The sequence below is a fragment of the Pteronotus mesoamericanus genome, unplaced genomic scaffold (assembly GCF_021234165.1).
Source record: "Pteronotus mesoamericanus isolate MK-2021 breed Mesoamerican mustached bat unplaced genomic scaffold, CSHL_Meso_final scaffold_21, whole genome shotgun sequence".
Classification (NCBI taxonomy): Eukaryota; Metazoa; Chordata; class Mammalia; order Chiroptera; family Mormoopidae; genus Pteronotus; species Pteronotus mesoamericanus.
Window position 1 is genome coordinate 17,933,686 of NW_026555310.1, and position 18,757 is coordinate 17,952,442.

The 18,757-nt window shown below is 38.3% G+C and overlaps 1 protein-coding gene across 2 annotated transcripts in view; it reads right to left on the reverse strand.

The window, feature by feature from the left end:
- STK38L (serine/threonine kinase 38 like) overlaps window positions 1-18,757 on the reverse strand; it is a 67,963-nt gene that overhangs the window by 26,105 nt on the left and 23,101 nt on the right. Inside the window, exon 1 of one of the 2 annotated variants that reach the window (XM_054591308.1) lies at window positions 8,109-8,218. The exons of the other annotated variant lie outside the window; for it this stretch is intronic. The gene's annotated coding sequence lies outside the window, so the exon portion shown is untranslated. Of the gene's footprint in view, window positions 1-8,108; window positions 8,219-18,757 lie in introns of those variants that run through there. 2 annotated transcript variants of the gene reach the window in all.

Genomic DNA, 18,757 nt, shown 5'->3' on the forward strand with positions numbered 1-18,757 from the left:
GCTGAAAAGTACCCCCCAAAACCTGCCACCTACTCCCCAACACTCACCTCTCCTTAGTTAGATAAAAATATCGACCCCTGTATATAGATCTGAACTGGACTAGAATCCAGGGATAACGGAATGAACCAAAAAGGCTTTCCTGTACTTCAATGTCAAGCAGAGATTGAAAGTAAACAATTTCCAGTTCCACTGTCATCTTACTGGGTTTATACCTCAATGTATTGGAGGAGCCTCAAATCCTTATGTCTAAAACACTATCATTTTAACATCATAAACTTGTTCCTCTGCTGACTACTCTAAATCTTTTTATCACAAGAAGCTGATCACATATTTAAAATCACTCACATCTCCTCATTTGCCTACAGCAATTCAGATTAGTTTAGTATGATAAAGACAACTCACATACACCGAATGCTAGTATAGATCAAGAATTTTATGCCATTTTTTATTCACTGAATTTCCCTTTTTTCTCCTGAGGATTTGAGATAGTGGCGCTTCCTATGCATGACTGCGTTTCATGTTCACAATGGCCCTGTACCGTAAGGAACTGAAGCTTAGCAAAGTCATAGCTAGTGAGCTGTGGAGTCAGGACTCCAAACCCTACCTCCAACTTGCAGTTCTAGCCTCATCTGCCGCCCTTCCTCACCACTCACTCTTCTCCCAACATACTTGGCTTTCATGCCTCCAAGCCCTCACATGACCAGTCCCTAAATCAGTTATGTCCTGACTCTCTTCACAGGAATCCTGCTGATTCTTTAAGGCACAGTCTTACTGTGAAGACTTCTCTAACATTCCGTACCAGGAGAAACATCACATTTGGCATGCTTTCATGTGTGTTCTCTAGCATTTGTACCAACAGATTTCAGGTACTGGTGCTTATCACTCCATTTCTCTATCCCACTAAACTAGGAGAACCTCTGGGTAAGAACTTTTCCTGCCTCATTCTTGACTATTTACTACAATAGCACTGTATCTGACGTATAAGTAGGCATTAATGAATGAATGGCTCAACCTATCAAATGTGGAGTGGGGAAGGGTTGAAAGAATTGGCTAACAGTAATGAACACTGGTTAATAAGCAGCTATGGAAAAAGAAATTACTGAACCTAAGAGTCAAAAATGTAGAGATCTAATCCAGATCCTGCCGCTAATTAATCATATGGCCTTATTCAAATCACCAGAACATTATGAATTTGTCACTTTTCCCCAGATAAGCATTATATTTGCTCTGCTAGTTCTCAGGTATAGTCTCAGGCCATATGAGACAGTACACAGCAAAGCTACAATGGCTTATACAAATGTATGATATTATTTTAGACAGTTAAATTTTTTAAACATGCTAAATGCTATAACAATAATAATAATGAGCATTATTTTTTTAAAACCATAAATAATAAAAATAAACTCAAGAATTATCATGGCCAAATGATTTTTAAGCATTAAGCTGTTGTTCTTGGAATGCTAAAGCAGTGCTAGCAAACCATTTTTGGAAATATCAGAATCGCCGGGTTAATGTTCTATGTTTCAGGATCAGATATGGAAAAATCAAAGAAGGAAAAGAGAACAGGGGTGGTGTTTAGCAGACATCCCAAATCATGTTTGTTAACTGGGATTTGGGGATCGGGGGTACAGGGTAGAAGGCTGAGGAAAATGGACTATAAGTGGAGGAATTCAAATCATTTGAGGAAGTCTAAAATATATGAAATTAAACATTTCTTATTGCAAGATTTCCCAGAATCTTTAATATGTTAATATGTATCTTAAATCCTCAAAAAGGTGGTAAGGTATACAATTTGCAGTAGTATTGTAGGGAGCCTTCCTTAGGACATAAAAAATTTGAGTTCATAGACAATTCTCTTCAAACTCTAATTAAAAAGTGTCTGTACTTTTTAACAAACATTTGGAGGGGAGCAAAAAAGCTTTAACAAATAGCTAGGGGCTTAAGAGTCCTTTCTAAATTATCCAGATCTCTAGCTGACAGGGAATGTTCAAACTGATCTGCCAGTTCTTAGGAAGAAAAAAAGTCAAGACCCAACTCTAGTTGTCCAAGGTCTGTATTTTCCTTTCAAAAAGTTTGTGGTGAAAAAAACAAACAAAATACTTTATAATGCCTCTAGGAAAAAAGCATGAAGAAATAACATATAAGTAAATACTTCAGAAGTCAAAAAGAAAGCTGTATAATGAATTCAGGGTGTGGCTGTGGAAGGCAGCTGACTGGCTGCCAAGGGGCCCCTTACAACAGGCTGCCCGGCTCAGTCTGCCAAGGGGCAAGGCCTGGCCTGCAGCTGGCCCGGGGCGATCAAATGCTTTATTCTAAGGGAGTTCACAAGAGACTGATAAACAAGACACGATGGCAATTCACTGATTTACCCAACAAGAAATTGAGTAACAAGGAAGAGATCCCTGCACCTTCTTGCAAATGCATTCTATCCTTGTAGGCAAGCTAGATGTGAAGCCATGAGGATCAGATTGCTTGGGGAGCCTGGCATCAGAACAAAGAGAACTAACTGTTAGTCAATGTAAAGGTTTAATGGCATCAGGATAAGGTAAAATATGGAGGGAAGGAAGGAAGGAAGGAAGGGAGGGAGGGAGGGAGGGAGGGAGAGAGGGAGGGAGGGGAAACAGGCTAACTGCTGTCTAGCCCAGGGCAATTCTGCCCACTTTAAAGCATCTGCAGATGACCAGTTTTAAGCTCTGCTGCTGACTGGGCTTTCCCAGAAGGAAACAACATTGGGGAGCTACAGGAGGACAGACATACTACTGAGCAAAACTTTGGTGAAATTTTATGAAACATAAAATGTTAGTGAATTCAAAACAATTCCAAACATCGAGGATTTGTTTGCATTAACAAATCGGAAATAAATATGAAGTGGTTTTAGATAAGAATTTGTGAACCTGAGGTCTTTATAAAAGAGGGATAAACAGAAGATCAAGTTTCTCCCATCATAAGAGTACCATGTAATGCGTTCAACTCTCAAACCCAGAAGTGGATATCAGCAAAGAAGAACTTCCAGACACTTTATAGTTCAATCATGATCACTATATTCTTTCCATTCTAATTACACATACATGTAAGTGTGTGTGCCTTGTTTAAAAACCAAATCAGAGAAAACCCTATGTCTATACATCTTTGTATGAAAGTATTATAGCATCTGAACTACGAGACACAAAGTACTGAACACACAGTGGGCATTCTATAAATAAATGATGGTAACTGAACTTAAATTCAATAGACTTTTAATAATATGTGTTTCACATATAATAATTTCCCTTGGATTATAAACTACAGAATCATTTAGTGTTATATTAACCTTCAAAAACAAATTGTACTTGAGTGATACAATTGCAGAAAAGGCCAAAAATTCTACCCTTAGTCTTGACTAAGTAGTCTCTCTTAAAAATTAGATTTAAAATTAAGAAAATGTATTTCCTTCTAACCAGACACAAATAGGCTTTAAAAATTCAAATTAAACAAAACTAAGAATAGCAGTAACCAAATTATTACAAAGAATGATCTAGATGACTGGCACTTATTACACTGCAAATGTTTTCCTCTAATGGATTTAATACTGTTCTCTGTCTTTTATTAGAGCCCTTTCTTTAGCCAGAAAAAGAACAGGATACAATTTGCAAGTCTAGAATTCCTGGACTGATAAAAACAACAGTAGGTGCCCTTGAATTTCCTGTTCACATGTTTTCTCCAGACTCCCCTATTCATTAATGGAGACACTACCAATAGTTAAGTCCAACATTCTTTCATTTATCAAGCCTGGAAAAGGGAGATAACAAATTTGGCACTCAGACCACTTATAAATAGATGCGGTGTCTCCAGCCATTTACCATCAAACTTTTAAAGAACTGCTTTACCTGATGAGTAAAACACACTATTTAACTGGTGGTTTCACCTTAGTTTTCACATACTGCATTTCAGAAGAAGGAGTATCTTTAAGGCTAGTGTATTACCTTGGATCATAAAAATTTTCCTAAATTCATCATGAGATGTAATCATTATGCCCTGGACTATAACAGGTCCTTAGGTTTGATACTGTATCCTACGCTGTATCATAATGACAGAACAGCCAGGGTTATACCTCTGAGGTATAATCCAAAGAAGAAGAAATTCAGTGAGGTGAAGGTTCAAGTCTCAGCCCTAACTTTTACTAGTTGTATTATTTTCAACCAACATTTATTGTAGATATACACTACATACTAACACTGTATGAAGTACTGAGACTGTGAAGACTGATAAAATATAGTCCTTGCCCTTAAGGAGGTTCACAATCTCATGGGAACACAAAGAAGGGAGAAATTAACTCCTCAAGGGGAAGTGTAGTCAAAGGTTTAATAGATGAGGAGATGCTTGAACTGAATCTTGAGGTGTGTAGGGGAGATGAGAGTTCACAAGTCAGGTGGACGGGACAGAGGCGGGAGGGGGTAAGAGAATGACGCAGACCGACACGAGTGGAGAGAGCAGCTTGAGTGCAGTTAGTAGAACAGCAAAGATGAAGGTGGAAGGACAGATCGGAATAAAATATCTCTTTATGATAAAATACCTTTCTTTTGCCATGTTAAAAAATTATCCTGAGCAGTAGGTGGGAGTCAGTCAAGGCTTTTCATTAAGTGAAGAACTGCCAATAAAAAGTATTTACTGAGTGCTTACCTAAGTACCAAAATGTCTTCTAAGTATGTTACATGTGTTGATGCATTTAATCCTCATAACCACCCCTCACGTCCTATCAGAATGCCACTTTGGGTAGATTATGCTAGTATAAAGCGAATGGCAAAAAGGCTGGCAGTAGACTAGACCAGAGGAACATAAATGAAGTTAGCGGGACTCAATAATGAGTAATCAGGGGTCACGCACTGGTGGCCTATAGCCATCTTTATGTTGGCTTGCACCGTGATTTAAAAACTGGAAGATTTCACATAAAAATCCAGATTTCAGGTTCCTCATAAATAATCAGACCTGTCAAATGTAAGCCCGCATTCCTGCCTGGAAATAGACTGCTGGAATAGAGAAGCGGCAGCCTCCTAGCAATACTGTTACTGTAGGTAGGTAGCTAGTTATTAATTTTTAAAAAAGCAAAGGCAAATAGACACTGAGCTTAATAGACTGGGCGGCATGAGCCTGCTTGCTTCACCAGGAAGCTGCAGCTTCACACCCCAGAGGATCAGAGCATTTCTCTGCCAAGAGGATTAACACTCCTCCCTTCCACCCTCCAGGATCGGATTGCTGGGAGACAGGGCAGGAGGTGCTAGACCATAGAGGTTTGCCAGTCTAGCTAAGGGGTACACCCATCAAAAAACCCTCCAAAACTTTGGAAGTTGATTGGTCCTTTTGAAAAGCCATCTGATCCATCCAAAGCCCAAGCTAATAATCCCAGGGAAACAAAGAGGTTTTTCTGCTCCCCACCCCCTGCAACGCCACCTGGTAATGCGCTCTCCACATGCGTTCGCAGGCTCTTTTCTAGCAACCATGTGGGTTTCGCAGCTACCAGGGCCTGCAGCAGATGGCGCCCGCTCCAAAAGGACTGTTTTAAGACAAAGCAGAAACTATGGACCCCAGCTTTTGTTCTGGCCTTACTGAAGACAAGGTTGAACTTTTTCCACGGCAGGAGAGACAGAGATGGGACACTGGAAACCCAGGGGACAGCTTCTGTTTCCACCCGATAAACCGTCCTGCCATACCACAAACCTCCTTCACGTGGGTCCTTGAAATGCTCTGTGATCCTTGGAATGCTTTCCTCACAGTCCTGCGGAAGAGCCTGACTTCCACCAACAATGATACCGTATTCCACCAGAGTTCAACAACTTTTCACTCCCTTGTGCCCAGCTTCCTTCGCCCATTGTATTACCTGTAAGCTTTATTACCTGCCTCCTGTAAGCACTTGAGATTCTAATTCTTTAAAAGATAGTAGCAGAAGAGATTAAAAGAAGGGCACAGGGCTCGGCTGGAAAGTGTAACATCTGTAATTATCTCTGGGATTTCAGATTTGGATGCCTGGGTACGTGGTCCTCTCATTTATTAGTAAGGATAGCTAGTATTGGGAGAGCTGACTAAAGATAATTCCTTCAAGGCTGATCCCGTCTGAGTTATCTAACCAGGGTGGGCATCCACATCACTGAAATGGAGAGAACACATGCCAACCTTAGAGCGTTGGTGTGATGCTCCTCCATTGGTGGTGGCAGAGCACAGTGATGAAGGGCCAGGTTGCCTGGACCTGAATTTTGGCCCAGACACTCACAAGCTGTGTGACTTTAAGCAAATTACTTAAACTTTCTGTGCTTCAGTTGCCAGTTATCAAAATAAAGGCAACAATGTCCAACTTGTGTACATGCTGATTAGGTTAATACAAGACTTTTAAGACTTAGGGAAGTTAATACTTGTAAAGGACTTAAAACTGCCTGGCACAGAGAAATGTCACGTAAGTGTTCAATAAATCAATAAACTAAGGAAGTATTTTAAAACATCTTTGAACTCATTGTAAATGTGCAAAAGTGATTAATTTTCTTCCCTTCCCTGCCTAATCTTTCTGATAACTTTTGCCTTGGGTTGCTCTCCTAAATTAGTTTGTAAATTTAGTCTCTAGTGCATATTCCCTATTTTTCCTAGACTTAAAACCTACTTGATTTGGCAAATTATATTTTTAATGTAGAGAAGAGAGAAACATATCAGAAAGCATATATCAGTTTCTTAAAAAGACTTGAAGTAAAAAAAGACGTCTTCATAGAAGTGTACTAGAAGTTAGTAGTGATTCGGGATTATAACTAGGGAAGAAAAAAGTATCCCAGGGAAGAACTAATTACTTCTCTCACAAGATGCAGTAATTCTTACGAGGCCATTAATTTATAATGTGATTACTACATTTAGGGTCAAGAGCTTTTGTTTTGTTTTTAATTATTTAATGTGACCCTCTACATTTGGTGTGTGCCCTATTCACTAGCCTAAAGGAGTGAATTCATAGATACTTGCTTTTTTTTCTTTTCTCCCTTTTTTTGGTGAATCGTAAGTCTGGTGGAGATGGCACAATGGTGCTGAAGTTAATGTTATAATTTTTATTTTCATAATTGTTTTTAGAAAGAGACAGTTTTTTCCCCTGTTGACAAAAATATCTTCAATGACTAATTTCCAAATGCTTATCTGGCTATACAGTATTGCTGTTAATGGTAGTATGTTGATCCAAATAATTACTCAAAATTCCTCTGAACTTTTTTTTTTAACTTGCAAAGGGAAGGAAAAGTGTTTATGGACCAAATATAAACTAAGAGATAAATTTGCCAAATAAAGTAGCATTTTTTCCTAAAAACTAGCCAGTTTATAGATCTTAATGTTTAGGAAAGGCAGAATCTCACTTTTCTAGAAAATAATCAGAAAGATGCCATGTCTTCTTATAATATGTATATAATTGAATTTCTCTATTGCTATATCCCTATGTAGTAATGCATTAGATTTTCTCTGCAAGACAATTAACTGAATCTATCAAGTTATAGTTAACTTAAAAAAATTAACTTCCTCAGCTTTAAGGCCAAACAACTTCAAATACTTATAATTGAGCACTACAATGGAAAAACAATATCAACTTTTAGATAGTTGAGGTGTCCCTAAAATAATTAAAACTATTTATAATAATTGGTGTATATACAAGCACACACAGGAACACACTCACCTGGATTAGGCTTAAAGAGAGAAAAATATCATAATTTGCAGGGAGGAGGTGGAGGACGCAGGGAGGGAAGGGAGAATGGGGGTGAGGGGGAAACCAAAGGATTTCAAAGCTACTAGGAAACGAAAAATTATTCAGAGGTAAAATAAAATAAAAATAATATGGAAAACAAAAATAGACTATAAATATACATAAATTGGTATATCTTTGTTCATAGATAGAATCTACATATTTGGAAATTTATAGAGTTTATGGGCATGACTTTAGTAGGCTAGGGAAATTCTTGGAAAGAACAGAGCATGGGAGAAACAGAGAGGGAGAGAGAAAATGATCTAGAGGATTCTGGTCTATCAGATTTAACCTATGACTCCGAATTGGGGGTCTGGACCTAGGAAATTAACAAAGACAGCTAATGCAACCAGAAAGGAACTACCCTTCCCTTTACCTTGTCAGCTGAGCCATGCTTCCATCTACTTCCCACAGCCCAAAATCATGTTTTCCTCTGTATTTTCGATTTTTGTTATGAAGAATATAGGTCAGCGAACATAATTGTTTTTATTCCTCGCCTGAGGATATGTTTATGAATTTTAGAAAGAGAGGAAGGGAGAGAGAAAAACATCGAAGTGAGAGAGAAACATCAATTGATTGCCTCCAGTATGCACCCTGACAGGGGATCAAACCTACAGTCTCGGGATGTGCCCTGACCAGGAATTGAGCCCACAACCTTTTGGTGTATGGAACAACCCTCCAATCAAGCCACTCAGCCAGGGCAACAAAATTATTTTTTTAAATAAAGAATTCAACTTGCCTTGGCTGGTGTGGCTCAGTGGATTGAGTGCCAGCCTGCAAACCGAAGGGTCGCCAGTTCGATTCCCAGTCAGGGCACATGCCTGGGTTGCGGGCCAGGTCCCCAGTAGGGGGGCCCACGAGAGGCAACCACACACTGATGTTTCTCTCTTTCTTCCCTTTTCTCTAAAAATAAATAAATAAAATTGTTTTAATAAAAGAAAACTATTTTTAAAAGATTAGAAAAAGAGTTCAACAAAGTTTTAAATTTATCCTTTAAAACATTAATTTTAAAGATACACATGTAAAAATGAGAAAATAATCCTGTTCACAAAAAATAGCAAAGAGGAAGAAATGGAGAACATTTATAAAATACCTAAGAATAACACTGATTTAAAAAAAAATTTTACCAGGTAATATAATCACAGATTATGAAAAGAAGAGAATTATTTAATGGTGTTGGAATAACTGGTTATCTATTTGAAAAACAAGGTCAGATATCCTTTTCAGTCCAAAGGCTAAAATAAATTTCAAATGGGTCAAAAGGGTGAACATAAAAACTAAATAAAAATAAAAAAGGAAAGAAGGGAAGGAGTAAGGCAATAAATGTAAAAAAATTAAACTTCAAAAAAATTACAAGAAAATATAGATAAATATCTAATCTTTGAAAGGGGATGGACTGTGTTAAATAGAAATCACAATGAAAATAGTGCTAGGTATCATTATTAAAAATTCGGAATACACATAAATGTATATCAAACAAGATTAAAAGATCATAATTTGGGGGGAAAGTGCAAAATAACAGTGTATATTACAAGTATATATTAAAGGTATATATTAAAAATAATAAATATTTCTTAAAATATATATAAAGCTCATAATGCAACTATTTTAATATTATTTGCAAAAGGACAACAAAGATCCTAATAAGAAGAAGATAAATAATATTGAGACAATATATAAATAAAAGTAGCTAACGAACGTGAAAAATGTTCTATTTTACCAGTAAATCAAAGACATGGGAACTTTCAAGTAATGCATTATGTTCCCTATATAAAAGTAGTCACTATTTAAGGGAAAACCCTCAGGGTCCAGTCTATAAAAGGTTCCTTTCTTATACACCATCTGTACTTGTACATGTTTTTCCCCGCCAGCTTTACTGAGATATAATTGACATATAAAATTGTGTAACTTTACGGTACACAAAGTAATGATTTGACATGTGTACATATTGTACAATGTGCCCCAGTATGGTTAGTTAATACATCCGTCACCTCATATAGTTACAATGTTTTGTATTTAGTGGTAACTTTTAAGATCTACTATCTCAGCAAATTTCAAATGCATAGTACAGTACTGTTAACAGTGTCACCATGCTGTACGTTACACCCCCAGGACTTATAACTGAAAGTTTATACACTTCGACCACCGTTACCCCTTCCTACCCACCCATCCACCCATGACAACCACTAATCTGCTCTGTCTCTGCTTTTAAGGTTCCACATGTAAGTATTGGCCTTTTTAGATTCAACCTATTTGAAGTCTGTTGGTACTCTTTAATCTGGCTTTAATCTGGCTGTCCATTTCTCTCCCCAAGTTTGGGGAGTTTCCAGCCATAACTGCTTTTAAATAGACTTTCTTTCCCCTTTTCTTTCTCTTCTCCTTCTGGGATTCCCATAATGCATATGTGTGTCTCTTGATTGTGTCCCACAAGTCTGTAGGCAGTCTCCACTTTTTTTCATTCTTTTTTTCTTTTTGCTACTCTGACTGGATAATTTCAAATGACCTATCTTATAGTTCATTCATTCTTTTTTCAGCTTGGTCAAGTCTGTTGAAGCTCTCAAATGGATTCTTCAGTTTAGTTCTATTCTTCATGTCAAGATTTCTGGTTTTTTTTTTTTTTAATAGTTTCTATTTCTTTGTTGAACTTTTCATTTTGTTTATGCATTGTTTTCGTTATGGAGTTGGCTGTGTGTTTTTGAAGTTCACTGAATTTCTTTAAGAGGATTATTTTAAACTCTTTCTCAGATAGCTTATAGATCTCCATTTCTTTAGGGTTAGTTATCGGAGCTTTATTAGCTTCCTTTATTGATGTCATGTTTACCTGATTCTTTGTGTTCTCTGATTCCTGTGCTGGTGCCTACACATCAGGTAAGAGGCCTCCTACTCCAGACTTTACAGGTTCACTTTGGCAGAGAAACACCTTCACCAGTAAGTTCAGTTTGGGGTACTAGTGGTGCCTGTGGGCAAGCAGGGCTTTCTTTTGGGGTCTCTACCTGGGTGAGGCCCAGTCCATGCTCTAAAGTCAGGGGGGGTTGCTGCTGACTGGACTCGGTGGTTGGGTGAGCCTGCTGGCTGAGCTACACATTCACACAAAGCCACTGGGAGGGCTCCCTAATTGGCTGGCACTGCTGGACGTGTTCCCAGTCAGGATGGTGCCACTGGCTCAACCTCGTGATTGGACATAGCTATAGCCTGATCTGTGTAATTGCTCCTGGTTGGGTGGGATTCTAGACTGTGATTCCTGACCAAATCGTGCTGCTAGCTGGATTCCATATTGGGGTAGGGTCACAGGCAGGGCTTTGAGGTCAGATGGGGCCTCTGGCTATGCTATGCAATCAAACAGGGCCACAGGCTGTGTCCTGAAAATGGGCAGGGCCTCAGGCTGGGCTTTGTGATCAGGTGGGCCATTGGCTATGCTCCGCTATTAAGACTACCTAGGTTCTCTGGTTGGGAGGGGCCTCCAGCTACATCCTGCATTTTGGTAAGCTAGAGACTGTGCTCCATAGATGGGCAGGGTTGCTGTCTAAGCTCCCACATCACATCAGTTACAGGCTATATTCTGCAAATGGGTGGGGACACTGGCTGGCTCCCTGCCTGGATGAAGCCACAAGCTGTGTTCAACAATTAGGCAGGGCCCTGGGCTGGGCTCTGAGGGCTAGTTCCACAGCTGGGTGGTACCATAGGCTAGACTCCAAGGCTGCTCAGGGTCACTGCCAGGCTTACTGGTTAAGTGGGTTCACAGACTATACTTAAAAGAGCTGCTTAACACTAAGCAGGGTTGCAGGAGGTCTGGGATGGAATGTACCTCAGCCTCAGCTCTGGGTTTTTAGGATTTTCAGAATGGTGTCTTGCCACAGATAGCGGCTAAGTGGTCTGTGAGGGGGGCTGAAGTTGGAAATGACCTATGTCTTCATCTTAATAATATCACTCCCTGTGCTTCTGTTAACTGGTAGAGATGTAATACTTTCTAGCAGTGACTATCACAATTGTATCAAGAACCTTAGAGATTTTTATGTCTTTTGACATAATAACTCCACCTTTAGGAATCTACCCCGAAAAATTAATCAAAATCGCAGCCCAGATTTATAGTTTTTTTAAATTAAATCAAAGCACTGTTTAAGATAGCAAACAAATGTTTAAAGTCAGGTAAAATGATTGGTGTAATGATAATAACATGAAATGCCATAGAAATAAAAATGAAGAATTTCCCCTAAAACATTTAACAGCCTGACAAATGTCAAATAAACAAGATACAAATTTCTATCTTTATGTAAAATATAAACTCTACTATATGAAGAAAAAAGGGGGGAAATTATGGATGATTTAGATTGTGTCCTTTATCATTTTTTACTTTTCTGTTTTCCATAAGAGAAAGAATCATTTGTATAGTAAGAAAAAAGTATTTAACAGCAATTGCATGTGAGTACACATGGCAGCAATAAAAGGGAATCAACTTTCTCTTTTCAGCCCAGAGAGGTGGTTTTTTCCCCCTAGGTACCACTGGGCTTGGATTCCCCCCCCCCCCAAGAACCAAATTCTGATTTAGTGGAGGATTATAAAGAACAGCAAAGAGTTTGAAGTTATGGAATAAAACTAAAGACAAACCATGAGACTAATGGGAATCTTGAAAATTTTTTCAGTCATCTCCTACACCTCTTTTTAGGGAGAGTTTTTTTGGTGGCTTTTAATTGTGCATCTTTACAAGTCCTCAAACTGTCAATCCCTCCGCAAATAGCTTTTCTACTGGTGACTCAAAAGGCCCTTATCAAAGGCAAAAAGCAGGCATCGCAAATATTATTAGCTCAGTTAACGTCAAGTCTTATTTAAGGTAAGAAAACTACTCCAAAATCATAAAAAGAGGCAAAATAAATGCTCTAGCTTTAAAGATGATCCCCACTTTCCTTCACTCCTACTTTGTCTGTTTTAAAGGAAATAATGCCTGATTCAAAACACCAGGACAACCAAAAATATCTATTTTGTGCTAAAGAGTAAAGGTCTGGTGTGACCAGAGAACAACCAATAAGTGGACAGGGCAGGAAAACGAGGAGTGGTGAGAGGTGGTGTGACCGGCTGGTAAAGGAAAGGGGAGGGGCAAGCTGTGGGCAGCAGCCTGAACACATGAATCACTAAGCAGCCCAATTACCAAAAATGTGGTCATCTTTGAATTCTTTCACTTTCTTCAGAGTAAGCTTCTAAAAGAAATGAGAGAGACAGAGACGGAGCAAAACAAAATGACATTCACACACAAAATAAAACTTGAAAATAAACGAGTTTAAGTGAGAATGTAAAATATAAATTCCTAAGATACGACTTTAAGTGAAAATATAAACTCATATTTTAATCTTCCCATTCATTCAAAATATTCAACGCTTCTTCATCCCTGAGAGCTTCAGGAGAGACCTACATGCATTCCTCCATTGTGCCAATTTCTTTTTTTAATCCTCACCTCAGGATATGTTCATTGATTTTAAAGAAAGAAGAAGAGAGAGACAGAGGGAAACATAAACATCAGAGAGGGAAACATCCATCAGTCTCATCCCACAAGTGTCCCGACAAGGGATCAAACCCGCAACCTAGGTAGGTGCCCTGACCAGGAATCGAATCTGCAACCCTTTTGTGTACGGGACTGAGCCACACAGCCAGGGCTGTACCAATTTCTTTTGTATCTCTTAATTTTAAGTTGAAAATTGCTGTGTTATTTTGTATATGGTTCTTTTTCAAATGAAAACCACTTGCTGAAAGAGATGAGACTAATTTAACAACTTAAGGGCCAGAAGCAGCAGTCCTTTTGAGGGCAAAAATTGGATTAGGCTAAAATTAAAACATGGTATCATTCAGCTTACAATTTTAAGATATAAGTAGCTATGAATTACTTTTAGTTATTTTGAGTCCACTCTCCCAAGAGACTTTTTGACCATCACAAGTGACCAACGAAATCTGTTCCCAGCTAAAAGCAGACAGACCATGTGACTTATCAGACTCAGATATTCTGTTAAACACGCTGACTACTTGACTTCTGCAACGATGAGAAAATCCAGGAGGTATCCACCTCATTAAAACCCCAGAATATAAAAAAACTTCAAGGTTAGTGACGTTTGCAATTAATACCTCAACAACTTGTTATGTAAGCATTAAACAGGGCCACACCATTTTATTGACTTCTGTCTAGAACACAACTCTGGTTCATTTGTTAAAAAGTATAAAAGAGAAAAAAAAACCCTAAAGTGGAATGAAAAGTAAATTGTATAGTTTGTGGAAATCAAGGATATCCTGTAAATCAAGTGAGTATACTGGCAAACGCTCCCATAAATCAGTTTATAAGTTCAATTCTGTTCAGCATTTTTCTAGAATCCGCCGTAAGTCTAAGATTGCAAATGTAGTTCACAAACAGGTAAGACTATTACAATTAACAGAACTTGAAAACAGCAAGTATATTATCTGGTCCATCTCCTTCATTTTCTAGAAGGGAGGCCTACAGTCACTTGGTTACCTGGTGGAAGAGCTTAGGCTAGAACACTCAACCCTCACGTCAAGCTCCCAATCTAGCCGGAGAGTCCAGGGTGCAGTGGCATCTCTAGGACACGGTACTGACCCTGCAGAGAAACTGGCTCTCAGAACCCTGACAGCCAGGCCTGAATTCCGGGCTCTGTGGTATGTGTGAGTTCTAACACGGTTGTCCCTATCTGACACTAAATACCTGCTTCCTATCTCATGATTATGGATCTATAGATCAAATAAGTGGTTGCCACCTGCTTTTTTCAGAAGACTGAAGAATGACATTTTGCTCCAAACGTCCAGAAACCAAAATATTATGACTAAAGGCTTCATAAAAGTTTTAGGATTTTAATTACAGAAACTGCTCACCATTAAGTGCTATAGATTTAGCATGGGATCCACCCGTCCATTTCTGTATCATCTATCTATCCTCACGTCGAAACCACTTTGTCTTCAGAGCTGTAAAATATATTTTGGAATCTGGTTGGGCAAGTTTCTCCTCTTTCCCTTTGTTTTTCCCCAAAAATTCTTATACTCTCTTTTATATGAATGTCAGAATCTGCTTGTAAAGTTCAACTAAAAATAATGTTGGGATTTTAATTGGGTATCATCTTTCTGAAAAGAAGAAAAAGCATGGCTTAAACAAACACAGCCTCAGACTCAGGCTTAAAATTACCATTTTGATTTTGGTTCCTCTGCCAAGGTATTTACTACCTGAGGAACAAGTATTCAGATTCAAGGTTAAGGTTTTTTAAAGTTCCTTTTAAAAGGCTGCATCCAAATTTATAGTGTCTATTATTGATTAAAGAAAAAAAAAAAAGCTATTTAGTAAACCTATCAAGTGGTATCTGCAAGACAGTTGGGGCTCTGGTCTGACCAAAGATAGAAAAATAGAAAGGAGACACTAGCTAAGCTAAGCTAATAGTTCCACTGATTCTAGGTAAGGCTGATCAAATAACTGGCATCTTTAGCACCTGTCATACACTGGACAGTACATTAGTAGGAAGAGACCCAAATAATAAGAGAGATGACATGAGCGCTCTACAATTCTATAATGTTGTGGGGAAAAAGCAAGACTAACCCACAGAAATAATTAGTACATGTGACAAATAAGCCTGGGTGGGCCCTCCGGACATAAGCAGGGCATCAGGACAGGGAAAGATCAGTGTGGGCGGCAGCGTTCAATGAAAATATGTTGGGTAGCTCAGCTCTAGTTTAACCGAATCCCTGGCAGTAATCAAAATTTAATAACAGCTATTGCGAAGCCCATGTCAAGAAAAAACAGTGATGATCTCAACTTGGTTCATAAATCCAGACTGAGGCACACTTACAGTGCCTTAATAAAAGGTCAGAGATCCTGTAAGCACGTATCTTGCAGCAGCTACTTCAGGTGGTAGATTACCCCAATGAGAAATCCCTAAATGCTTTGTGGCTTGGGGGACTATTCAATACCTGAACCTGATCCTACTTCCCCTGCACTTGGCCTGAAAAGTCCCTATTCCACTGGACTTGCATACACAAAAACTCCACCCAGCTCCCCGACATTACGGAAATTTACCAGTTCACTCAGAAGACCTAGTATGTGGGCTCATCTATTTGTGGAAAGAGATAGTTCTCTCCAAAATAACTGAGTCAGAAATTTTTAACAGCACTGGATTTGTTTTTTTTTTAAAGAAAAAAAGGAAAAAAAGAACTATCTTTTTGTCATTACAGAATAAACAGGATGAACACTGAATCCCCCTTCCAAGGAGCAAAAATAATGCTAAATATAGTTGGGAATACTGGGAGGAAATGCAATAAAAACTTTTTTAAAAATTTAAATCATATGCAAACTCCACATGTTTAATTTTTAAAGCATTATTAGAGAATACAGACTACAACATTTCAGTGACTTCTTTACCAATCTGTCACACCAGTGTTACTTAGGGAGGCTATGTTCTTTGAAGACAAGCAGAAAACTGACCTTGAAGTTAAGACTATTTAACCTCTGAGGTTCCTGCCAGTCCTATTTTGCTATTTGTATCTTTAAAGGTAATTATTAGTACTTTAAATTAAGCTAAAAAAAACCCCAGCAGGGTGTGAATAGCTTTCACACACAAGCCTGAGAACTCTATTTGTAACAAGATATACTATAGACTATAAAACAGTACTTGATGCCCTATAGCTTTTATTAAGCAAAACTGGGATAATTTGGTGGGCTATACATTTTTAGAAGTGAAGATCAAATGAAAGAGGTAAAATTGCTTTACAAAAGGCAAGGAGACACTGCTCAACATAAGTTTATACATGCACTGGGAACAATAAAAGTTCTAAATCCAGGAAAATGGTTATTTCTGGGGAGGGAGAGTGGGGGCCTAGAAAGGCATCTCGAACTCTATCTATAATGTTTTGCTACTTAAATAAAATCTGAGGCAAGTATTGCAAAAATACTAAGATTTATGTGGCAGACACATAAATATTCCTTATATTTTTCTCCGTAACTTTGTGTATGTTTATAATTTATAATACAAACTGCAACAGTAAGTTTTATAGTCTACCTTAAGAAAGTAAAATGACAAAGAGTCCAAGGAATTTTAAAGGTTTCTTGTGGATAGTTCTTTTAAAGCTACTTAAAACTTGACACATAGAGTATCTCGCTTTCTGCTATTTTCCTTATTAATATCATAACCATCTTTTTTTCCTTACACTTCCATCTAACAAAGTTTAAACAAAAAAGCACAACTCCTTCCAGAGCATACACACAAAGGAAACTCCGTGAGATGCGCTCAGCGGGAGTGGCAGTTCTGGGAGCAGCTGGGTAGAGGGAGAAGCATGCGCTGGACGGAAGACCACTGGTCAGCACAAGGGCTTCCCAGAACACCAGAGAGATCCCTTTTAAAAGCTCAAAAATATATCCCACACACACTAAAATATTTCTGGATGAGATAACAGGACACCAAGGATGTGCTACAAAATAATACAGATGAAACAAGACTGGTCACGTTTTGATAGCTATTTAAGCTGATGATGGTACATGAGAATATATTACACTCTCCTATTCACTTCCGTGTATATTTAAATTTTTCTATAATAAAGATATTTCAATCCCAAACTAAAACGAACGATTTAACCATCATCACATTAAAAATCCCATCCATTTCGATCTGCTAGGCCTATCCATGACGAGGGGGTTGGACAGCCAGGCCAGGGCTACCCCTGACGCCACCACTAGTCAGCTGTGTCCCTGGTCTTAGTTACCAGCCTCTTTGGTTTTGAGTGTATGCATCTGAAAAAATGAAAGGGTTGGATGGGATGATATCTAAGCTCCCTTTTAATTATAACATGATTATTAGAATTATAAAACACAGTTATTGTATAATACAGTTAAGAACTGCAAATGTTACTAATGATACACTATGGTCACATGGGAGTGTTTTGAATCCCTCATTTATTTATTTGACAAACATTTAGGGAATGTGTACTATTTGCCAGGCCGTGTTATATGTAGGTAGAATACAAAGTTAAATGATGCAGAATTCTGCCTTCAAGGTTCAGTCTAACCATGGAAGATACAAGTATAAACATATGAAAGCAATATAATGTTAAAGGACGATGACAGAAATAATGGAGTTGAAAATACCAAAAGACTTTCCTAGTGTGAGAGAGCAGGGAACTGCAAATGATCTCACATGCAGATGGTGAAAGAAAGTATCAGGAGATGAGACTGGAGAGGAAAGTAGGGACTGGATTGAGAAGGACCATGAATGTAATGCCAAGAAATTTGGACGATATCTTGAAAAGTGAGAAGGAAGGCATTTTAAAGATTCTAAGCCTGGAAATGAGACGATCCAATTTATGTTTTAGATGAATTACTGGAACAAGCATTTAGATTTGATGGTGGTGGTGGGGTTTGGAGGGCAGAGGAGAGAAACGAGGAAGGGAAGGGAGGTGTACCTAGCAGTTAGGAGAGAGCTAAAATGATCTAGAAGGATGTGATGAGGGCCTGAATGAAGGCAGCAGTAGTGGGGATTCCTGGGATGCTCATAAAGCAGCATGTTGGGTTTTGGAGCAGGGAAAGAAAGTACACTGAATCACATGAGTAAATGTTTGTCAATGTACAATGAAGATGATCGGTTTCTTCTTCAAAGTACAAAAGCAGATATTGTAGAAATGCAGATTTTAGGTACTCTGCTATGACATTTCTTCCCCCATTTATCAAGATAATACAGAAACTATAGCATGAAATGCTGGCATCTATTAATCATTGGTGGGTTATGGCTTCAAGCACAGTGCTCAGCACATAGTTGGTGGTTAATTAATGTGGGTTATGTGTTGAATGTGATAAATTAGTAAACAAGTGAAATAGTGCCACATGGTGCAGGGGGTTAATTCTCTGCTCACTTGATAAAAATCACAAGTAAGGAAAGATAAAAATTCTTTATCAGGTGATTTTATGTCCCTCTGTAATTTCTCCCTTAAATGTGTCCCTCCCCCTCAGCTTTTTAAATGGTATCAGCAATAATCCTCACTGTTATTTGTAAAAACAATGAA